This window comes from Equus caballus, chromosome 14 (genome assembly GCF_041296265.1).
Source record: "Equus caballus isolate H_3958 breed thoroughbred chromosome 14, TB-T2T, whole genome shotgun sequence".
In the NCBI taxonomy this organism is placed as follows: Eukaryota; Metazoa; Chordata; class Mammalia; order Perissodactyla; family Equidae; genus Equus; species Equus caballus.
In genome coordinates this window covers 55,081,883-55,103,380 of record NC_091697.1, presented here as the reverse complement: position 1 = coordinate 55,103,380, position 21,498 = coordinate 55,081,883, and positions in this window count along the sequence as shown.

Sequence of the window (21,498 nt, the reverse complement as noted above, 5' to 3'; positions counted from 1 at the left end):
AATATTTCAACAAATATTGATTGTGTGTCTACTTTATGCATGCCAGGGCTAGGACTAGCTCCTTTGTCAAAGTTGGATATTTAGGGAATGACAACTCAGCCAGAGTCAGGCTGAGTAGAATATTATTAGGATGGATGACCAATGTGGGGTCAGAGCTGGAGTAGGAAGTTTGAGGTAAGTAGGGAGATGGAGACAAGCTGAGAAGGCACGAGAAGGCAAGGCCAAGAAGCCACAGGGAGTCAACAGGGTCTCCAAACCAAGAGCTCCAGAGGGAGTTACCACCTACCAGAGGTGAGGAACAGAGCAGGAATGGGAGAAACAGGAATCCTAGAGTGATGAGGCCGAGCCCAGCGTGTGTTCGGGTGGAGCATGGGTAAGGACTGGGGTTGGAAGGGGGAAGCGTGAACACACAGACTTCTTTTAGAGCCTGGCGGGGGAAAGCATATTCGTGCATGCGTGGGTGAGTCAATGTGATTTAGAGGGACCAAACAGACCACAGATTTGTTGGAATCAATATAAAGTGCTGCATTCTCAAGTCGAAGATCAACTGTTGGCTTTACAGCTGTGAGCCTATTGATGCTTCCTGCTGAGAGCAGGCAACTGCAGAGTCAAGCAAGTATCTGTCTGTTTTCCTGGATTTTAATGGTAGTCCCACCACTGAGCCCATGTCATCTAATTTAGTACTACTAATATAATAAAATTAAAAATAAGAAGATAATAATAAATAGTATAAAATACATTATAATAAATATATAATAATCTATCTAAATAATAAAAAAATACCTGTTTCCTAATGAAAGCATTTATCAATATTCACACAAATCCTGGTACCTGCATCCCCTCTGACAGCTGTGGCTGAAAACAGAGACGGAGCAACACACTCTCCACCTTCCCGGATGGTTTTAAACAGATCCTTGCTCACTTTTCTCCACTCCCATGCAAACACAGCTCAGGCAAATAGTGTTTGAACCTCTGTGTGTTTTCTTCCCTCTTGTGTCGTCCAGTTGATGTTCTCCTGTTTCAGCCCTTGGGTGGATTTGCTCCAAGAGTTAGCTAACAGAGCCTATTTCATCTACCTAGGATATTTATATCTCAGATTGTTTGTCCTGCCCCAGAGGGATGTTTGCTATTTAAAGGAAATAGTGTATTGTGTGATACCAAATTGCTCTCTGTCTGCAGTTCTGGAAACCAAGGTTCCAGAAAAGCTTTCAGTTTAGGGGAGTTCCAATAAAGAAATATGAGTAAAATAAACGTATTCTCCAGCAATATGTCTCAGAATCCAATTGGCCCCTGAATATGCCCTAATTTTCTTTTGATGTTTGACTTGGTTATAGTTAGTTGAGAATGTGGTTGATCATGAATTATATCCTATTACTGAAATGATGAAGTGATGATTATACTCAGGGAGCTGGTGAGACCCTAGGAAAAAGTTTAGAGGGGCCTAGAGCTTTCTAATTCTTTATACTCCTTTTGAGCTCTTTCTTTATGTAAAAGAGAGATAGCTTCACTTGTTGAATCCCGTTTTAGAAATGCCGCCTATGAAAGAAAGCTTTTCTCATAGCAGCTCAGTTTCCCAACTAATCATGTTTACATCTGAACCAAAGTGAAGATGGGGGCAAAGAGACATCACTAATTTGCAGGGAAATCAGTGTCTTCCTCATCTGGCTTTAGCTCTGAAGGTTATACAAGCCCAGAAGGTTCCACGCAGGAACATTTGTATGCTCCCATCACAGATGTTAGATATCAGCTATGAGCCACTAATGCTACCTATTTAATATTCTGAAATGAGAATGAACTTGCTCTTCTAAGTCATCTGTCATGCAGAGCTTGAGGAATAGAAAACTTGCAACAGAATGTTTTCTTAGTGGTTCTAACTAGTGGATGGGCATTTGGAATCCTCTGGCATGCAACGTAACCCCTTTGCTTTGAGTTTGCGGGCTATTCCTGGCACAGAGCATCTGTCGATTTCTTTTGTTAGCTAATTGTTGAAGTTGGCCCCATGGCTGTTCCCTCTCGACAGCTGGAAACCACTCTAAGAATCCTGTTTCAGCTCCTCTTCTTCTAGTCTAAATTCTTAGAATGTATTTTTAGAACAAGGATGCTTAGAAGTAGGGTTCTGACATTTTCAAATATTAGAATTCAGGGCATTTTTTTCTGTATTAAATGTACAATGGCAGCATGTACCCTTAATTTCAAGAAGACTCATTAAAAACTTCCATCTTGATACATAATTATCAAGAGTCAAAGTGGTCATGATTAGTCAAGCCTCACAATTAAAATCTTCTGTTTGATGAACTTTTGAAATAAAATGCCATTATCATCTAAAACCTTAATCATCTATGATAATGAAGCTCTCAATTAATTCTTTTGTTCGTCACAAAAGATTAATAATGCTAGTTCATATTTTTATTTTAAGTATCAACATCTGCAAGAGGCATACCATATAAACCATATGTAACTAATCTCTTCCAAAGGGAGCAAGAAACAGATTTAGGCATATGTTTTATGGACAGTTAATATTTCCCTACAATAATTGTTCATGCTAATTATCTTTCTTGAATTGATTATGTTTGCAATAAATTATTATCTTTATGATTATTGCTAGTTTCAGGAAAATGTTCGAGAAATCAGTGATGGTTAGTCTAAATGATCTTGCACAATTAGTGTTTCTAATAAATGCCACATTAAGTGGATAATTGCCGTGATCTGATCCTCACCCTTAATAGCTTCTTCTGGTCGAGCTGCTGCTTTAGAAACCTTGTGCACCAAGGTTGAATCCTACAAGTGTTAAGAACGCTTTGGAATCTATTGGATAAGTCCTTAAGTTTATGTAGAACATTGTCCTGGACATTATCACAACTTTAACTTAGGTGGCCAGTTGTGACCATAGTGATCACCTTTATTTGTTCCAAGATAGTGATCCATCATGGAAGCCAAGGAAAGATTGATATTTCATTTGCCTACAAGACCCACGGCTAAAACACAATAGCCTAAGGCCATATTTGGCCCAAACAAACTCTCCTAATATTTACAGTCCTCATGATCAAGAAGATCTCCCTTTATAATTTAAATTTATTTTTCATCATGTTTGATCCTTGGTTGAAAAAATGACTAGGAACTAGGTGCTCAAGCTCTGCTAATCGTTGATAGGCCATTGAGAGAGGGTAACTATTTATAGAGAAGTAAGATTCACATAGCTAGCAGTGTCTATCGATTACCTGTCACGTGCAGGCCCTGCAGGAGGCTTCCTAGGGGGCTGCTCAGCAGCCTCTTACACTCTTGTTGGGGAAATTATTCATGCAATAATCAAGTACCATTGGGGAACAAGCCAAATGTCTGGACCTACGTCCAGGAAAATGAGCCTAGAATCCTAATATTTCTCAGGTGTTACTTTTTATCCCTAATATACCACCACCACAGCAACATTCAACAAATATGTGAGCCATTCATTGTGCTAGACCCTGCAGAACACAGTTGTGAATGAGACATTCATTTCCCGGAGCAGTCTTCTGAGGGACATCAAATAGGTGATGACAATACAGGGCTTTTGTGTGGGAGGTATGTGGAACAGTAGGATCATGGAGAGGTGTACCTAGCCTAGTGGGGGTGACGGAAGACTGCCTGGTAGAAGTGACATTAAAGTTGAGTTCTGAACGATGAAAAGGAGTTAATAGAATTTGAGGTGAGCTGAATGAGGGCTGGGAAGGCACGTAGAGGGTCTATTCTAGGTTCTCGACAGTGCGAACACATACATAAGTTCAGAAGGTCAGGCAGAGCACAGCGCACTTTGAGAGCAATAATGGAAATTAGTTCAGTATGGCTGGAACACAAAGCGCAGAGATTAGCCGAGCTCACAGAGGCAGAAGTTTGGCTTTTATCCTGAAGGTAAAGGAGAGCCATTACAGGGTGTAAGGAGCGGAGGGACGTGATCACATGTGCATTTTGGACAACACACTGATAGCAATGTGGACTGTGATTGAAGGAGGGCAGCAGAGACCCATAAAGAAGCTGGAAATATAACCTAGGACTAGGAACTGGGCCCACTCCAATCACTGTTGCTTATCTATGTTCCCCGCAAGTAACAGCCACTTTGGAAACCAAGCCAACAAGTCAAGGGTGTGTTCAGTTCTTCTGGAGCAATATTGTAATCTACTTCATATGAGAAAAATGCTGTTTGCCATAGCTGAAAAATGCTCAATTGCTGGTTCTCTGGGAGAAAGTACTCAGTTTGCTAAAATTTAAATACCCACAGAGTAAAACAAAAGAGGCTAATAAGAAATGTGTCATTGAAATTGAACAGAAGCTAGAAAAGTCCCATTTCTTGTTCTTTTTATCTTTTCAAAAGCATGGCTCCACAGCAATTTACCCACGTTATCATTTATCCTTTGTATCATTAGCATTTGGGAAAATGCCTGAAACTGTCACCATGAGACAAGCAACATGTAGAAACTAGAAATGCAGTTTGGGGAAATTAGAAAATAAAACTCTTAAAGAGAAGGATTGAATGTTTCATTAAACATAAAGATGATGCTAAAAAAAAATGCTTCCTGACTTCAAGGGTTGTTGGCTACTGAAATGTCATCATCAATTAGGCCTTTTTTGCATGCTCTGTGGTGCAAAGCCAATTACTCTGACAGTCGCTGTCCTCAGAACAGAGACCACTGATGTGGGCAGACAGAATGAGAGCCAATTTTGAGCCAAACATATATTAAAGGAGCTACCAGTTTTTAAAAGATAATCATTGGTAATTACTTATTCATTTGTTCATTCATTCATTCTTGCCAGTCCACACTATGCATAAGGGAGGGAGTGAGGGGGAGGTGCCAGGAGAACTGGATGTGGGCCATGCCCTTGGTAGGCTTAGTTATAGTCTAGGAGAAGTGCTAAGTCATGACCTTAGATGGCAAAAACAAAGTGGGAAGTAGTAAGTATCAATAAAGATTTTGCTTTCAGTAAAAGTGGATAAGGAAAAAGGTAGGGAGTAGTGAGCAGAAGGAGGAAGACAATAATAGCAGTTAACATTTTACTGGACCAAGCACTATATTTAATGTATATACGTCTTACCTTAAAAATAGATTTCATGTGGTAGGGACTATAATTACTCATCTTTTAACATGAGGGAACTAAGACTTAGATTCAATAGTTTACTGGTCCTGGGACCTTGGCTACTGTTAGCACTGGGGATCACCCTGGTACCTGTTGGACTTCATGGTACATCATTTTACTCATAGTCTACACTGGAGCTGAGGTCTCAGGGGAAAGAAGAGATTCTGAGTCTGGTTTCAGGATTTTGCAGACTTCACTAGGTCAAGGAACCATGAGAATCCATATATATTCTTCAAATAGTAAGACAGAGGGCAAGAAGCATGGAGGCAATGAGTTACAAGGTCTCTTCTGGTGCGGTACTAGGATAAGCAGTTAGGATAATGGGGGCTCTGGAATTTCAGAATCTCAACATGCCAAGGAAGGCTTCCTGGAGGATGGAGGGGCATAGCTGGACCTTTGAAAGTAGAACCTGAGCAAAAGAGAACCTTGTTCTAGGAAGGGAAGATAAGTGGGGAAATAAAACCAATCGTGTATCCACTGGAAGAATAATATTGATTCCAGTTCAGATAACTGAGCAAGACCTTTCTGTACTAGTGTCCAACTTGAGGTGAGGAGAACAAGAAGTAACACAACAAATATTGCACACCACTGATAATCTGGGCTGTGGGCCTGGGGAGAGGCATGATTTAGACAAGCGGTCAGTGGTTGACAAGGAAAGGCTGAGCATCTCCCGTAGTCTGCACTTGCCCCTCTATTTTTGGATATGCACAGTGGACATTTTCTTAGTTTTGACAAATGCAGTTTTAAACTTCCCACTCACCCCACCTGACTTCCTATTAGAATGTATTCCTAAGCACCTGTTCAAGCTGACACTTCAGAGAAGGGTAGGTTAGAAGGAAAGTTGGAGATATAGAGTATATCACAGATTCTCTGGTTGTCACGGTCTCCTCCTACATTTTAGACATAGCTACCTGTTTTGTAGGTTTCCTCCCATTACTGGTTGAACATACCAATAAACACGTTTAATGCTGGAGAGCTCGGTTCTGTCTGAATGTGTCATACTCCAGTGAAGGTTAGGGCCAGGAGGAGGGCCAGTTGTTAGGATGTGGGAATTGGAGACGTTGAATACATTCTGGACATTGAGTTCAATCATAGGCGAGACACAGGAACAAATTAGTTTTTATGAGAACTAGGGTAGCAAGGAATTCCTCTTGTTCTTCATCTTATTTATAGGAAAGGTTGGAGGCAGAGTTGTGATGGATGTCCTACACAAACAAGAGAAGTGTGGACTAGAAGGAAAAGGGAAGAGTTGGGTTTTCTAAATACCTCCTACTCCTCCATCTGAAGCTTGGCTCTGTGATAGATGGCTTGGATGTCAACAAATAAATGCACTGAATTCTAAAGGGTTCAACTCAGTCTGGCATGGCCCTGGTGTTCACAGGTAGAGTAAACTATTGGGGTAGAAGATGGTTGACACATACAATTTAGAGAATAGAATACTTTCAAAAAGGAGCATGCATAGCCTTGGATGTGCCTTTCAAAAGACCTTGAGGCAGCAGGGAATTTCTTTAGTCCTTCACCTCAATTCTGGGATGGCAAGGAGATTAACCTGGCTCTGGGTGGATGCCTGTTGGGAAGGTGGGAATCTATTCTTTCTCCTGTTACTGACTTTGACATCTTAGATGTCTTCTTGGTCAATAAAGTTCTTTTTGAGACACCCTTGGTCTCTCTAACAGCTTTCCTCCAGCCTTGCACAGTCCACTGTGGCCAATTTTATACTCCCATCCAAGAGCAGTGTGACTCTATCTGTGACAAGAGGAGCTACTCTGTAGGCCAGACTTCTTCAAGAAAAACTCAGTTGAGTTGGTTCCCAATATACAGCAAGTGTGCAATAGTTCTAGTTGAATTAAACAGAATATTGCCCCAGGTGGCAGGGACAAAAAGTAAAATCTCTCATGTTAAACGCTTAGGTGGATTCGTGCTTTCATTATCCAAAAGTGAAATATTTACCTGTACCCAAGACATCTTACAGAAGAAGTCAATGGCACAGTTCTGTTCCTGAAGAGCCAATCATCTCTACAAAGTTGGAATCCATATAGGGCTATATTTTGATGTGTTAGAAAAAAAATCACCATTATTAGCAAAAGTGGCCAAGTAAGGTTTGCTATTTTAGCTCTTATGCCATTCTTCTTCCAGTCTCCTTGATCAAGTCACGGAGGCTTAGAACAGACGTAGAGGCGCACAGGCGACTAAGAGAAGAGACATAAAATAATGAAACACCTTTAAGAGTTTGGTGGAAATTACCAAGTAGGGTGTGGGAAAGATTAGTTAATGTTATCCTGTCTCACATAATCCCTCCTCCCCACCACTGTGAACTAAGAAATCAAGTACAAAGTAAGTGAATAAAGCATAATCAAATCTATTTCTTTGAAATGTACTTTATTCAGGATTAGTACAAATTCTTGAACAATCTTTTGTTTGAAAAGAATCCACATATTCAGTAATTGCTTTGGTACAACTGGATTACTATTAAAAATTTTAAGTTAATTCTCTACCTCATATTATGCATTAGAATAACTTCCAGATGAGCTAAAAATACTTTTAAAAAACATAGTCAATATATTACAAACTGGGGACAGAGTTGGTCTTTCCAAGCGTGACTCTAAAGAATGAACCTACCAAAGAGGAGGGGAGACGGGATCAAATTGACTGCGTTAAATTATTGCTACAGCTTCTTCAAACAAAAGACATTGAAAATAAAACCAAAGGGAAAGTTATAAAAACTGGAAAAAACATTCACAACATATGAAAAAGGACAAATTTAGGGGAAAATAATTTTTAAGAGAAATTCAGACAGCCAATAAGAGTGTATCAAGTCTTCAACTACTCTAGCGATAATGTCAAAGATACAGCAAAATGGAAAAGATTTTAACAATAACAACACTAAGGGAAAAGACTCTTAACAGTCACCGGTGCTGGGAAACAATCCTTCTGGATCACAATGTGGCAGCACATTTCAAATTTGGGTCTATATTTTGACCTGGAAATTCCATACTTGGGAGTTTATCATATGGAATAATAAAACATTAGATGATAGCTAATACCTCCAGCACATTTACTATGTTCACGGCCCCTGCCAAGCAATATTCCTGCTTCATCTCATTTAATCTGCCCAAGATTCCTATGAGACAGGGACTGTTATGCCCGATTCTTTATTCATTTGAAGAAAGAAAGGGTCACCCAACTAGTAGATTGGTAGAAAATGAGATACTTGCTTCCTGCTAAGTATTGTTTTAATTATGAAAAACAATTGAAATGGCTTAAAAATTCTAAGATAGGGATTTGCTAAATTATGTTACAATTTAGAATTCTGCCATCTTGACGTTGAAAATAATGATGTACAATATTTCTGACATATAGAAAGGTCTATCACGTATTAAGTGTGAGAAGTGGGTTACAAAAGAGTGTTTACAATATGATCTCATTTTTCTTTAAAAAATAGGTATCTGTATATTTCCCTGTATATATACAGGCATGTTTTTATAAGTCTCAAAGTGTATACATCAAAATATTAATAGGGTTTATATCTGGAGCGTGGGGTTGCTTATGGCATTTATTTTCTTCTTTTTTCTTGATCGCTTCTTAATTTTCCTTCATTGACCACATTTTTAGTTGTTTAATATATAAGGTTGCTCCCCACTCTGAAGTCTTTCCAAAAAACACAACAAAGCTGGTTAATAGTTGTTAATTTTTATCTCAAGTGGAAAATATCTCAAGGGCAGTGTGCTCAGTGGACAACAAAACAAAGCAAGCTCAAGAGATATAGGTTTCAGTCGGACTTTCTAAGGATTTTCTTGACTAGCAGTGAGTAAAGCTTGAAGCCTGTGGCAGAGGCGGCGTGTGGAGCTGTGCGAGCTTTAGAAAGAGCCGAAAAGGAGGCTCTCTGAAGCTGAATTGCTCATTTACCTGAGCCTCCGCCTAGAACAGAGATTCTAAATTTGGGGTTCGATGGGTCCCTGAATAGAATTAAGGGAGTCCACGAACTTGGGTAGAAGGAAACGCACCTTAATTTTCATTAACGTCTAATTAGAATTTCCTTCAATTATAAATGTAGGCAACAACCACCATGAGAAGCACCTATGACTTTGTCACCAACAGAGAGCCCATATATTTTCATGTCATATTATAGATGTTTATATCATTATTTACATGTATTATTACTTTGAAATTATAATATTTATTAGATCTATTCCTTAGTCTTATTTAATTTAATTTAATTTATTAAATTAAAAATATAAATTAATTAAATATAATTAATTATAAATATAAATTAATTAAAATATACATTAATTTAAATTTATTATTGCACTTAAGGCAGTAATAAAGAAGCATGTATACTGTCATATCACATTTAAAAAATATTTTGCTAACCATATTTCAATATCACGGTCTCTTTTGGAATTCTGTGTATCTTAATTTTACGTACGTAAAAACGTGGTTCTGGGAAGGCATCAAGAGACTTTCCCAGGGTGCCAAAAGAGTCTATGACACAGGGTAGGTTAAGTGCCCCTGATGCAAAATCTGTGGATCAGACAGGTCTGGCCAGTTGGAAAACACCTCTGGCCCTCTAGATCCTCCATGAGGCCTCTTGCCCTGAGGCTGAAAGATGGGTCACAGAGCTTCTGGTTACGAGAGTGTGCACACAGTGGCTGGCAGGCAGTAGGCCCTTTAATATGTCTGTTATCCTCTCTCCTTTCCTTTCTTTTTTTTTTTTTTTTTTTTTTTAAAGATTTTTTATTTTTTCCTTTTTCTCCCCAAAGCCCCCCGGTACATAGTTGTATATTCTTCGTTGTGGGTCCTTCTAGTTGTGGCATGTGAGACGCTGCCTTAGCGTGGTCTGATGAGCAGTGCCATGTCCGCGCCCAGGATTCGAACCAACGAAACACTGGGCCGCCTGCAACAGAGCGCACAGACTTAACCACTCAGCCACGGGGCCAGCCCCTCTCCTTTCCTTTCTTTATCTGCCTCTTTGAAAGGCCCGTGGCTAACCCTGCCTACAAGCCAGTTAAAAAATGAGAAGGTACTAATTGGCTATTTTTTTAAATGGCCATCTGTTTAACTGTATTCAATGGGGCTTTATCCAGCGGACATAAGTCTAAACAGACTATCCATTCAAACATCAACTGAGCACGCACCAGCTACACGGCCCATGGTCTGGTCCTTGGAGACACAAGCTGTTGGTCCCTTGTCCTCAGGGAGAGCACCGTGCACAGGAGAGAGATGAGGTGCATGCGAACTGTTTTCACAGAAGTTGAACGGTGGGAGGAGCAATTGAGCTTGATTTTGGGGTGTGGTGGCACACTTATTTCTGGATTTCTGTGCTTGCCTAGTTTTTTCTTTGTGGAAGTTTGGCTTATTTTTGTGAAAAAACAACATCAACAAAAACATACTAACTACCCTCTCTCACCTCCTACTTGAGTTTGTTTTTCTGCCCCTCTCACTGAGCAACACACAGTAGGAGTTCAGTCACTATTTGCTGGAGGATGAAGGTAGACTGCATTCTAGTTTACAAAGCACCCTCACATCTGCTGACTTATGCCAGTGTTTCTTTTCTTTTCTTTTCTTTTTTTTTTTTGCTGAGGAAGATTCGCCCTGAGCTAACATCTGTGCCAATCTTTCTCTGTTCTTTTGTACGTGGGACACCTCCACAGCATGCTTGGCAAGGGGAGTACATCTGTACCAAGGACCTGAACTCGTGAACTCGGGCTGCTGATGAGGAGCATGCAGAACTTTAACCCCTCAGCGACAGGCCGTGGCCCTCCCAGTGTTTCTTAAAGCGTAGTCCAAGAGGCATTTAGAGAGATGGTCAGAAGTAGACTTCCAGGACGACTCCAAAGTACTGAGTGAGAATCTCTGAGATTAGGGCTCAGAAACCTGAATTTTAAACAAGTTCTCCCTCTTCCCTTTCTGGTCGCCTTCTCCAGTGATTCTCACGCACATGAAAATTTGGAAACTCCTATCTGACTTGATCCTCACAAAAATATTATAAATTAGTTAGGGCAAAACCCATCAGCCCATTCTGGAAATTAGGAAAATGAACATAGGAGAAGTTAAGTAATTTTGTTTAAGATGATACTTTTTTTTTTTTTGAGGAAGATTAGCCCTGAGCTAACATCTGCTGCCAATCCTCCTATTTTTGCTGAGGAAGACTGGCCCCGAGCTAACATCCGTGCCCATCTTCCTCCACTTTACATGTGGGCCGCCTGCCACAGCGTGGCTTGCCAAGCGGTGCCATGTCCGCACCCGGGATCCGAACTGGCAAACCCCAGGCAGCCGAAGCGGAACGTGTGCACTTAACCGCTGAGCCACTGGGCCAGCCCCTGTTTAAGATGATATTTTATAATATGACAGCTGGTAAAGGTATTATTCAGAGCGAAGGAGCCAGGCAGGGAGGCGGAAATGTAAAGAGAATTCCTGTCAGCGAGAACCTATACATTTAGCCCCAGAGAATGGGAAGTATAAGGTGGCCATGGACAGCCTGAGGTGTGGGCAGAGTGCTCAGGAGAATTGCTGCAGTCAACCTAGGCAAGGGGAAGCGAAGGCTTCAGCAGTGGCGAGACTATTGGGTATGAGAAAGGCAAAGTCCAGTCATTCCTCATCATTCCCAGATTCTCTATTTGCAAATTCGCCTGCTCACCAAAATGTATTTGTGACCTCAAAATCAATAGTCAAGGTGCTTTCGCTGATACACAGACATGCACAGAGTGGTGAAAAATTTGAGTCACCCAACATGCATGTCCCCAGCCAAGGTAACGCTCTGTCTTCTTGTTTCAGCTCTCGTATTGTAAACACGTGTTCTTTTGCAGTCTACTTAGCAGTGCCACATATTTTGCCTTTTTGTGCTTTTCTAGGGAGGTTATTTCTCTGTTTAAAATGGCCCCCGAGTGTGGTGCTCAAGTGCTGTCTAGCTTTCCTGAGCTCAAGAAGCCTGTGATGTGCTTATTGGAGAAAATATGTGTCAGATAAACTTCATTCGAGCATGAGTTATAGTGCTTTTGGGGTATGAGTTCAATGTTAATGAATCAAGGGTGTATATCAAATAAGGTGTTTTAAAACAGAAACAAACATAAGATAAGCTTATGTATTGATCAGCTGATGAAAATGTTGTGATCAGAAGCTCATGGTAACCTAACCTTGTGTTTCCTTGGGAGCAACGGTCCGGTGCTCACTAGTTCATGTCCGTGGCCACTTTGTAGAACATAACTACCGGGAATAACAAGAATCAACGTAGTCATTGTAGCAGTAGCAGCCGGCAGTCTCTGCTCTGTACCCGTCCATCTGTGCTTCAGTGTCAGAGCTATTAACCCTGACGATCTCTGAGTAGGCTTGCTGTCATCTATATGGCAAGGACTGGGAAACAGAGGCTCAAAGAATTGTTGTGTTGACCCAAGGTCACTTAGTGAAGAAATGCCAAATGCTAGTTTGCCACAGACATTTCAGAGTCAGAACCAATAGGGTTTACTTACTGTTGGATGGATGGGCAAGAAAGAGTTTTAAAGATAATCCCAAATGTCAAGCCCCATTGACCGGGAACGCGGTGTCCCACTGGGAAGGAGAGCAGGCTAAGATTTCAGGTAGAGAAGCAGGACTTGATTTGAGCTAAAGATTTGGAAGTCACGCACAAAGATGCATTTATAGTCATGGGAGAAAATAAGACACTACCTCCAACCCCTGGAAGAAAGAGAATTTGAAAAATGCTCATATTTAAGGGAGCAGAGGGAGGAAAGGGAAGCGAGAAGAAAGAACAAAACCACAACCAGAAGTAGGGAATGAATAAGGACACTGCAGGATAATGGAAGCAAAAACGGATTTTCCAAAAATTTGGAGAGGAGAGGGCCCACGGTGTGAGACACGCAGAAAGGTCAACTAGGATAAAGACTGAGAAAAGGTCACTGCATTTGTTCATAGAATGTCACTGGTGACCTTTGGGAGAGCAGTTTCTATGACGATGGGGACAGAAGGTGGAGAAAGAAGTAGTGTGCAGGGCTGAGGAAATGGAGCCTGCTGATGTGGATGCTTTCCCCCATCTGCAAATTTCCAGAGGGATGAGATGGGAGGCTAACAGTAGGAGGGATGGAACAACCTTGGAGACAAGGAAATGGAGTCCCGGAAAAACGGAAAGGCAAGAGAAAACATCAATTTGAAAACACAGAAGGGCCTAAGAGGGAAGGAACAAGCAGCTCAGTCCCTTGGAAAGAGAAGGACATATTTCTTCTTTTCGAGGCAGGGTGCAACTTGTGTCTGCTGAGGCCAGTGGAGACAGAGAAATCTGAAGTTTTCAAGCTAAGATCTCAACCAGTAACCGTGGTCATCCTAAAACCAGAAATGAATAATCTACAGGAAAGATTGGGACACCTGCTGTGTTCAGGTTTTCAGTCTCAGAGATACTATGTTGAGACATCATCAATTTGTATTGGAGAATGTCTAGTCATTTCAGGAAATATCGTTGTTGGAGAAATAACCCATTACTTTAAAGCAGATATAGTTACTTGGCTACTTCTAAAAAGTTATGACCTAGAAATCTTGCTGAATCTGCTTTTGCCATTAGTAACAACTATTTAGGAGCTGGCATTTTCAGGCAGACACCTTGCTCAAATTCCTTACAAGTAAAACAAAACAAAAAAAATCACTTAAATCTCTCAAGTAGGTTAAACATTTCCCATTCTCACTTGTCTGTTTTCCTTATTCATCAAGAAACCTGGCAAACCTTTTATCTACAGATGTTGCAGAGGCAAATTTCAGCCAGGCTTATGTTAAATTGTCACAAAACCCCAAACTGATAAGACCTGACTGCCTAATGCCACACGCCACACCGGCTGGGCCCGAATGCCCTTAATTGCCCTGCCCAGGGGGATAGGAAAGTGGGCTAGGCGATTTTTACCGCGTCTTGGTTAAGCCGCTTCAATGATAAAATGCTTCCAGACATAGAACGTTCCACACAGCCTGTTCTCTGGGAAATGCTGTGTAGATGCTGATGGGTAATAGCAGCTCGCTTGGCCGAGCTCAGCCATGAGAATTGAGATATTAAAGTTTGATATGCTAGGCAAGCAGTTCTAACCCTGGGTCCGGCTCACAGCTCTTGCTTTCCCTGCCCTGCCAATGGGCGCAGAATGAAATTGCTCACCATCACCTGAGACCCCTGTTCAGCAGCCTCCGGCTTGACCTCTTGATGCCTGGCAGCCCTCTAGCTGCAGCCTTCTCCCAGGGCTTCTGCAGTAGACTAGACCTGGATTCAAAAGTCACCTGTGTCCCTTTCCAGTGGTGCAGTTTAAAGCAGCTTACCGACATTTCTGAGCCTGTAAAATGTGAGGGTCATTGTGAAATGCAAAAGAGGGTTTGTGAAACACTTAGCAGTGAGTGAGATGCATAATAGGCTGCAAAGGCAGTGCTTACTATTATCATTTCATACTATTCATTATTGTAGGTGTCAAGCAATTTAATATTTTTAATCTTTTTCATCTCAGATTCCAGTAATGTGTGCTCATTGTGACAAGTCAAACAATACCAAGGTATGCAAAAAAACCCTTATTTTTTTCCCTTCTTCCTTTCCAGCATCCCATCCACCCTTCCAGAAGTATCCTTTGCTAAGTTTCATGGGTGTCCCTCACACCCTTCTTTCTACTCAGACTAGTGCATAGATAAATCTGACGGACGTTTCCCCCAAGTGTGTATGTGTGTTGTTTTACAAAAATGGGATCATACTATCCTCTAACTTACACTTTCAACTTTCACAAACACCTTTCTAGGTCAATATTACAGATACACTTATTCTTTCGAGGATCCACATGTTATCCTAAGCAGCCTGTTAATAGTATAATCAGTGCATAGTATAATGCTCCCATAATTGCCTCAACCAGTCTGCTATTGACGGAGAGTCAGGCTATTTGTAGTTTTGTTTCTCTAGCATAAATATTGTCATTATTATTTTTATTCCATTATAGGCATAAAACTGAGCCTCCTATAATATCATGGTTTTGATGTGAAAACCGGAAACCATCAGTAAGCCTCATCTTCTGCATTATTCTTCCTTCCATTCTACTCATATCTGCCCTCAATTCTCTCTCTCTTCTCCCCTCTGCATCTCTCTCCACCTCTGCTTCCTCTCTCAGAACCCCTCCTCTCTCTCCTCTCCACACAGTTGCTCCTCACAGCCCTGAGAAACTAGAAACAAGGGGGCATGGAAGGTTTGTTTTCATTTCCGCATTTTATTGGGTCTGGCTGTCAGGGACCCTGTCATCATTTTTACAACAAAGAATTAGCTGTAAAGAGGACTTTGCAATCCCTAAGCAAAGGTCTTATGTAAATCATTACCAGCCTGTGCTCTCCCTGCTGGGTGGGCACGCTGTCCCGTCCCTGATGAGGTCATTTTGTTCCATTAGTCTCCTCAGGAAAATCAGAGAGATGAGATTCCCTTAAGCAGAGGAGAGCTCTGTTTCACTCTGGAGAAGTCATGTGGGAAATTTTTGACAATCCTGTCACAAGCCGCATTTTTGATCTGCAGGCTCAGATGCCTAAACTGCTCTGAGATTTTGATTTGCCCCCTTCTTCCCACGTCCTCCGCCTCTGGCATGTGCACAAGCGGAGCTGATTTTAAGGTCAGAGACCCAGAGTTTTGGCCCATCTTGCAACAGTGGTGGTGCCCATGGTGGCCAACCCTGGACACAGCACAGGCCAGGGCTGGCAGAGAGGGACAGGGCTGGTGCCTCGTGCAGTGGGAATTCTGGCTTCTAGGGCGTGGAAAGTACTGGCCCAGACAAGCCCTCATGCCTCTGCTGGGCAAAGAGAAAATTAAGTTTAGCCTAATCCACTATATTCAGTTCGCCCTGTAACATTTTAGTCACTTATAGTTTGTCTGTCCCAGGTATTGAGTCAAATTTATGTTCTGTCATTATTTAGGAACTATTCCCAATTCAGAGCTCTTCCACCAGGTTTTACACACACACACACACACACACACACACACACACGTTGATCCCAAGCATCTTGAGGCCTCACACCAAATAAACAGAGCAGAAAGATTGAGGAGGGGCTACCTATGGGTGCCCCTCTGGGTACTCCTTCTCCACCCTTCTGGAAATGGAGGCGTGGAAGTTTCCACCGGCCTTTATTACGTTCTCTGCCAGGGACTTTGTCCTGCCGAATGTCCTCGGTGCTGCCTGGCATGCTGGCCCAGGTCCTGCTACCTTCTTCCTTACTCCAGGCCCACAGGAATCTGCCACAGCAGCTCGGGCTTCCATGACTTTGGGGGCCAAGTTTTGTTGCCTTCTTCCTTGCTCTGCCACCTGCCATCCCTGCTGCTTTGTTCATTTCCCCATGGGGCTGCTGCTTAGGAAATACCAGTTGAGAAGCGGTACCAGACCCCGTGTTCACAGTTACCCCTGAGCTGTCAAGAACATTCTCTGGAGATGACTCAGAGGTGGGAAAATAGCCCAGAGACACAGTTCATCCTCCGTCTTGACTTTCCCCAAGGAACCTCCCTTCTCTTTCCCTGTCGTGTTTTTACTCCCTGTCTTGGCAGCAAAACCCACTACCCGAGTTGTGCTTCATTTTCTATTTGGTGCCCATTGGGAGAGTCTGGCCCCAGGAAGCACCACTCTTTTAATTTAGAAGATGAAGGTTTTAATCTCCCTAGTTATCAGCTGTGAGCTTGCTCTTCCGTAACTGGGCGCTGATGGGGAAGGAACTAGTGGATAGCCAGATTGAGCAGGGAAAGCATCTTTTGGTGACACTTCACATCACCTTGTCCCAGAATTCCATAATTAACTATGTGACCAGTTACTTTATGTCAGTTTCCTGTCTGCTGGGGGCGGCAGTGTGTCTGGTGGCAGAGATTGTGCTGTTGTTCAATGTTAGATCCCTGACACTCTGCATAAGACCTGCATGTCATAGGTGCTCAGTTAAGATCTGCTGAAGGAATGAAGGAGCCATCAAACCAGTGCCCAAGGTGAGAACCTACTGCCCACAAAAATGAGTTCTGCCAACACTTGGAGGGCTAACCAGGGTTCCTTCAGGTCCTCATCCAAGGGCCAGAATTGGTGCTAGGTTAGGACAGCCCAAATGAGCACTTGAGAGAAGAGGAGTAAGGATTTGGAGAATCAGGTATGACCTTGCAAAATGAGAAGATAAAACATCTGCTAACTAGAAATGTCCTGGTCTGAGATGCCAAGCATTTCTGTCTGACTGTTAAGGACAAGACTCTGTCTGCCAGTGCAAGATTCAGCTGTCATCAATGGCCATTCTCTATATCCAAACTTGGGTTGAATTTGTAAAGGAAGAGGAGACAGGAATCTAAATCCCATCTACTCTCCTCTTTCATTTGAAAGGGCTTTGTCTGTGCGCCTGGGTGCACGTGACAAAAATCCACAAGAGTGGCGCTCTCCCCTTATTCTTATCGCAGCATTTGTTATTCCTGATTTCATGTGGGAGGCAGTATAAAATAGTGTTTAAAAGGGTTTGAAATCCAAATTCTGCTACTTGTTAGCTGTGTGACCTGTTACTCAACTCTCTAAGCCTCAGTTTCTTTATCAGCAAAACAAGGGAACATGCTTGTGATAAACATTCAATAAATGTTAGCATATGTAACAGGCAGACAGAAAACACACTTACACACTTACACATTGCCTCTTTTGGTCACTTAGTCTTATAAACATTGCAGCAACCCAATATCATTCATTCATTTATAAACTCATTCCTTTGACAAACGTTTCTTGAGCCACTGCAGCGTAGTTACTAAGACCACAGACTTTGAAACTCCACTGTCTGGGGTTAAATTCTAGCTTAGATATTTCCTGGCTGGATAACCTTGGGCAAGTTACTTAATCTCTTGATTGCCTAAATTCCCATTTGCAAAGAGAGAGTACCAATGGTATTTATTTCATGGTGATTGTGAGGATTAATTAAATTACTGCATTAAGAAGGTGGAAAGTACCCAATAAATATTAGCCACTGTGATGATTATGAGCCAGACACTCTGTTAAAGGGTGGAACAGGGTGGTAAGGAAAAATAGATGCAATCTCTGAACTAACAAAGCTTACAATCCAGCAGGAAAGATGTTTACAAATGTTCTTATAATTATATTGTGGTAAGTGTTAAGAAGGCAATATAAAGGGGGTGATAGACCAAAGGAGCAGGGACTTGATGTGGAATGGGTGGAAAAAGGGCCTGAGGGAAGACCCCTTAGTGAAGTGACAGTCAAGCCAAGTTGTGAGGATTGGAGTGATTTGGCCAGGCAAACGGCAGAATTCTTTGCATTAATAGTAGGTCCAAAAGCTCTGGAGCCCATAGGAGCACGGCAAATTAGAAAAACTGAGACGAGGCTGGTGTTGTGGTGGGGGAGACAGAGGGTGACCAGTCTGGAGATGTGTGCGGGCTGTTGGAGGCAAGGAAGGATTTTAGGCTTGATCTACAGAGCATCAGATGCCATCAAGGAGTTTTAAGCAGGGAGCCAAATGGCAACTTACTCACTGTTTCATTCTATCTTTGGAGCCAAGACATGATAGGTCACGGCTCTTTGGCCACTGAGTCATCCTAATGCTTTCCTTCAGCATATCTTCATTAGCTAGTCATTCTCACTGGTCTCAAAGCCAGGGACAAATGGGGGAGACCTCTAGGGGCTGGACATTCAAGTCCTCAACCTTTCCTGTCTGGCAGCCCCCACAAGAGGACACACTCTGGGGGAAAATGATGACATACTCTTCTTCCTCTCTCATCACATCCTCAGTGCGTAACACAGTGTAAGTGTGATACAAATTGATCCATCCATAAACGGTGGCCATTCACAGCCATCCCCATGCTGACATCACCAGGGCTCATCACACCGCACCCAGGTCATTTTCACTCTGCTCTGTGATGGCTTTGGCAGCGGGATGGGGCAGAGGGCCTGCCCATTGGCCTCCTTCCCTGAAGCCCTGGCACTGCATGAGTCATAGTTATTTCTGATTTTAGGAAACTGTGAGGTTCATAGAGACAAGATGCTGTGACACTGCTTAGATTTATTTCTGTACTTTTCCTTTTAGCAGCCATTTGTTCCCTCCTCTTTGTACCTCTTTGGAAAGTGCCTGATTCTTTGAGAAGGACTGAAGCCATTTGCATTACAATCCATTGTGTTCCCAGCCAAGGTGTCTGTGCTGGTGAAACCTTCTCTTGATCAAACATCACAACTACTGTAGAGCGTTTGGAACAGCGCTGCGCTTGCTTTCTTTGCAATGCCTGAGGAGTGTGTTTCAAGAGGAAAACACTGCATTCTCTGAGTAACAAATCATACCTGTCAGGTAGGCTGCCCATCACTGGGAGCATTAAGCACGAGGCCAAACTCTCTGCTATCTTCCCTGGACCACAGCTGATTTCTAGAGCACTGATTAAACAGCAAATGCAAAGTCTATACAGACAAATATAGGTCATCTTCCCCTTTGATGGCTGAATTGCTTTCATGCAGCTGGAGCTCCTGCATGTCAGATCCCTAACAAGGTTTTGTTTTACATTCAAAACACAAGCAGCCTCCTGGAACCTACTGCCACCCATGTAGGCTCCCACTCTTAAGCTCCCCCTGCATAAAAGCAGCCCTCCCCTCCTCCCACAATCCAAGGACTTGAACCAAATGAAATAACGGTGAAATTCAATTCAGATTCAGTTTAGGGAATATTTTGATTTTCTGGTTGAACAATTCTAGAAAAGATAGACATTTAGTCTGAGTCCAACTGGCTTATTGGATTTATGTATTTAAAAACACCTTTGATTTGCTTCATAGCTCACTTTAAAATAACCTGGGCTCAGTCTGATTCTGGAAATGAGTGTGTCCCAGCTCCATTTCTGCTCCGTGCTGGCGTTCGAGAACCTGTGCCCCACACATGAGGCTAAATGAAGCTCAGTTCTGAAAAATAAATCTTTCAGGGTCTTTGTCTGACTGTACTTGGGATCCAAGCAAAGATGAAAAGGCCCAAGAAGACCCTTTTAAGCAAAGAGTTGGCCTACAGCCAGTTTTAATAAAAATGCTCTTTGGCAATGACCATAACACTAGCCTTCCGAGGGACAGGAGAAGCTTATGGGGTAGCAACTACCTTGGAAACTCAGCAACTGATCTAAGTTCTTCCAGGAAACAGGGAATTGACTACGGCCCAGTTCAGATCATGATGGGCTAAACACTTCTCTCTGATCTCTTAGAAGTGTGTGGCTCCCTTTTTCATGATCCCTTGCTGAGTTCTTCATTCCTCTTGCTGTCCCTACAACCGAGCACTGGGCCCAATATATAATAGATGTTTGCTGTGTGTGAGTTAAATTGAATCTAAATCTTGTCTTGTAAAAGTTTGGATTAGATTTGGCTGCAAGGAACAGACATCTAAATGGTGACTTAACCAAGATTGAGGTTGATTTCTCTGTAGTGTAAAAGAAGTTCAGAGGCAGGCAGGCCAGGGCTGCCCATGGGGATCAGGAGTCCCGTTTTCCCTCTGCCATCTGTACTGAGTAGCCCTCATCCTCCATCAAGAAAGGAGGGAAGAATCGTGCCCAGTCGTTTTTTCCCCCCTTTTTTACTTACTCATTGAGAAATATAACACTCATACAGAAAAATGTAAAAAAAAAAATTATAGAACTCAATACATTATCATGAAACAAACATATAACCAATATCCAGGTCAAGAAATAGAACACTGGCAACACCCCAAATTTCTCTGTCAGGCTCCTGCCTAATCTCTGTTCTCATCACGCCCCCACTAAAAAACTACCATCCTGACTTTTGTGGTTGTCAGTTCATCACTTTTCTTTATAGTGTTATCAATTAAGTTTATCCTGATACACTACAGTTTAGTGTTGTCTGTTTTAAGGATTTTTATAAATGGAATCATACAGCATGTATTGTTGTACGTCTGATTTCCTTCCCCAACATTACGTTTGTGAGATTCACCCATATTGTTGTGTGGAGAAACTGTTGGTTTTCATTGCTGTGTAGCATTCTGGGAGTGAACAGTGGTATCTCCTTGTGCTTCTAATTAGCGTTTTCTTGAGGACTAATGTAGTTAAGCCCTTTTACAGATGGATTTTAGCTATTTGGACAACTTCCTTTGTGAATTACCTGCTCATTTCTCTCTCTTTTTTTCCCCTCCCCAAAGCCCCAGTACATAGTTGTATATCCTAGCCATAAATCTTTCTAGTTCTACTATGTGGGATGTCGCCACAGCATGGCCTGATGAGCAGACTATAGATCTGCACTCAGGATCTGAACCGGCAAACCCCGGGCTGCCAAAGTGGAGCATGTGAACTGAACCACTTGGCCACAGGGCTGGCCCCTGCATATCTCTCATTTTTCATTTGCATTGTCTGTTTTATTTTTTGTAAGAACTCTTTGTGTATTCTGAATACAGTTTACCAGTGACTGGAATACACAGATCTTCTCACAC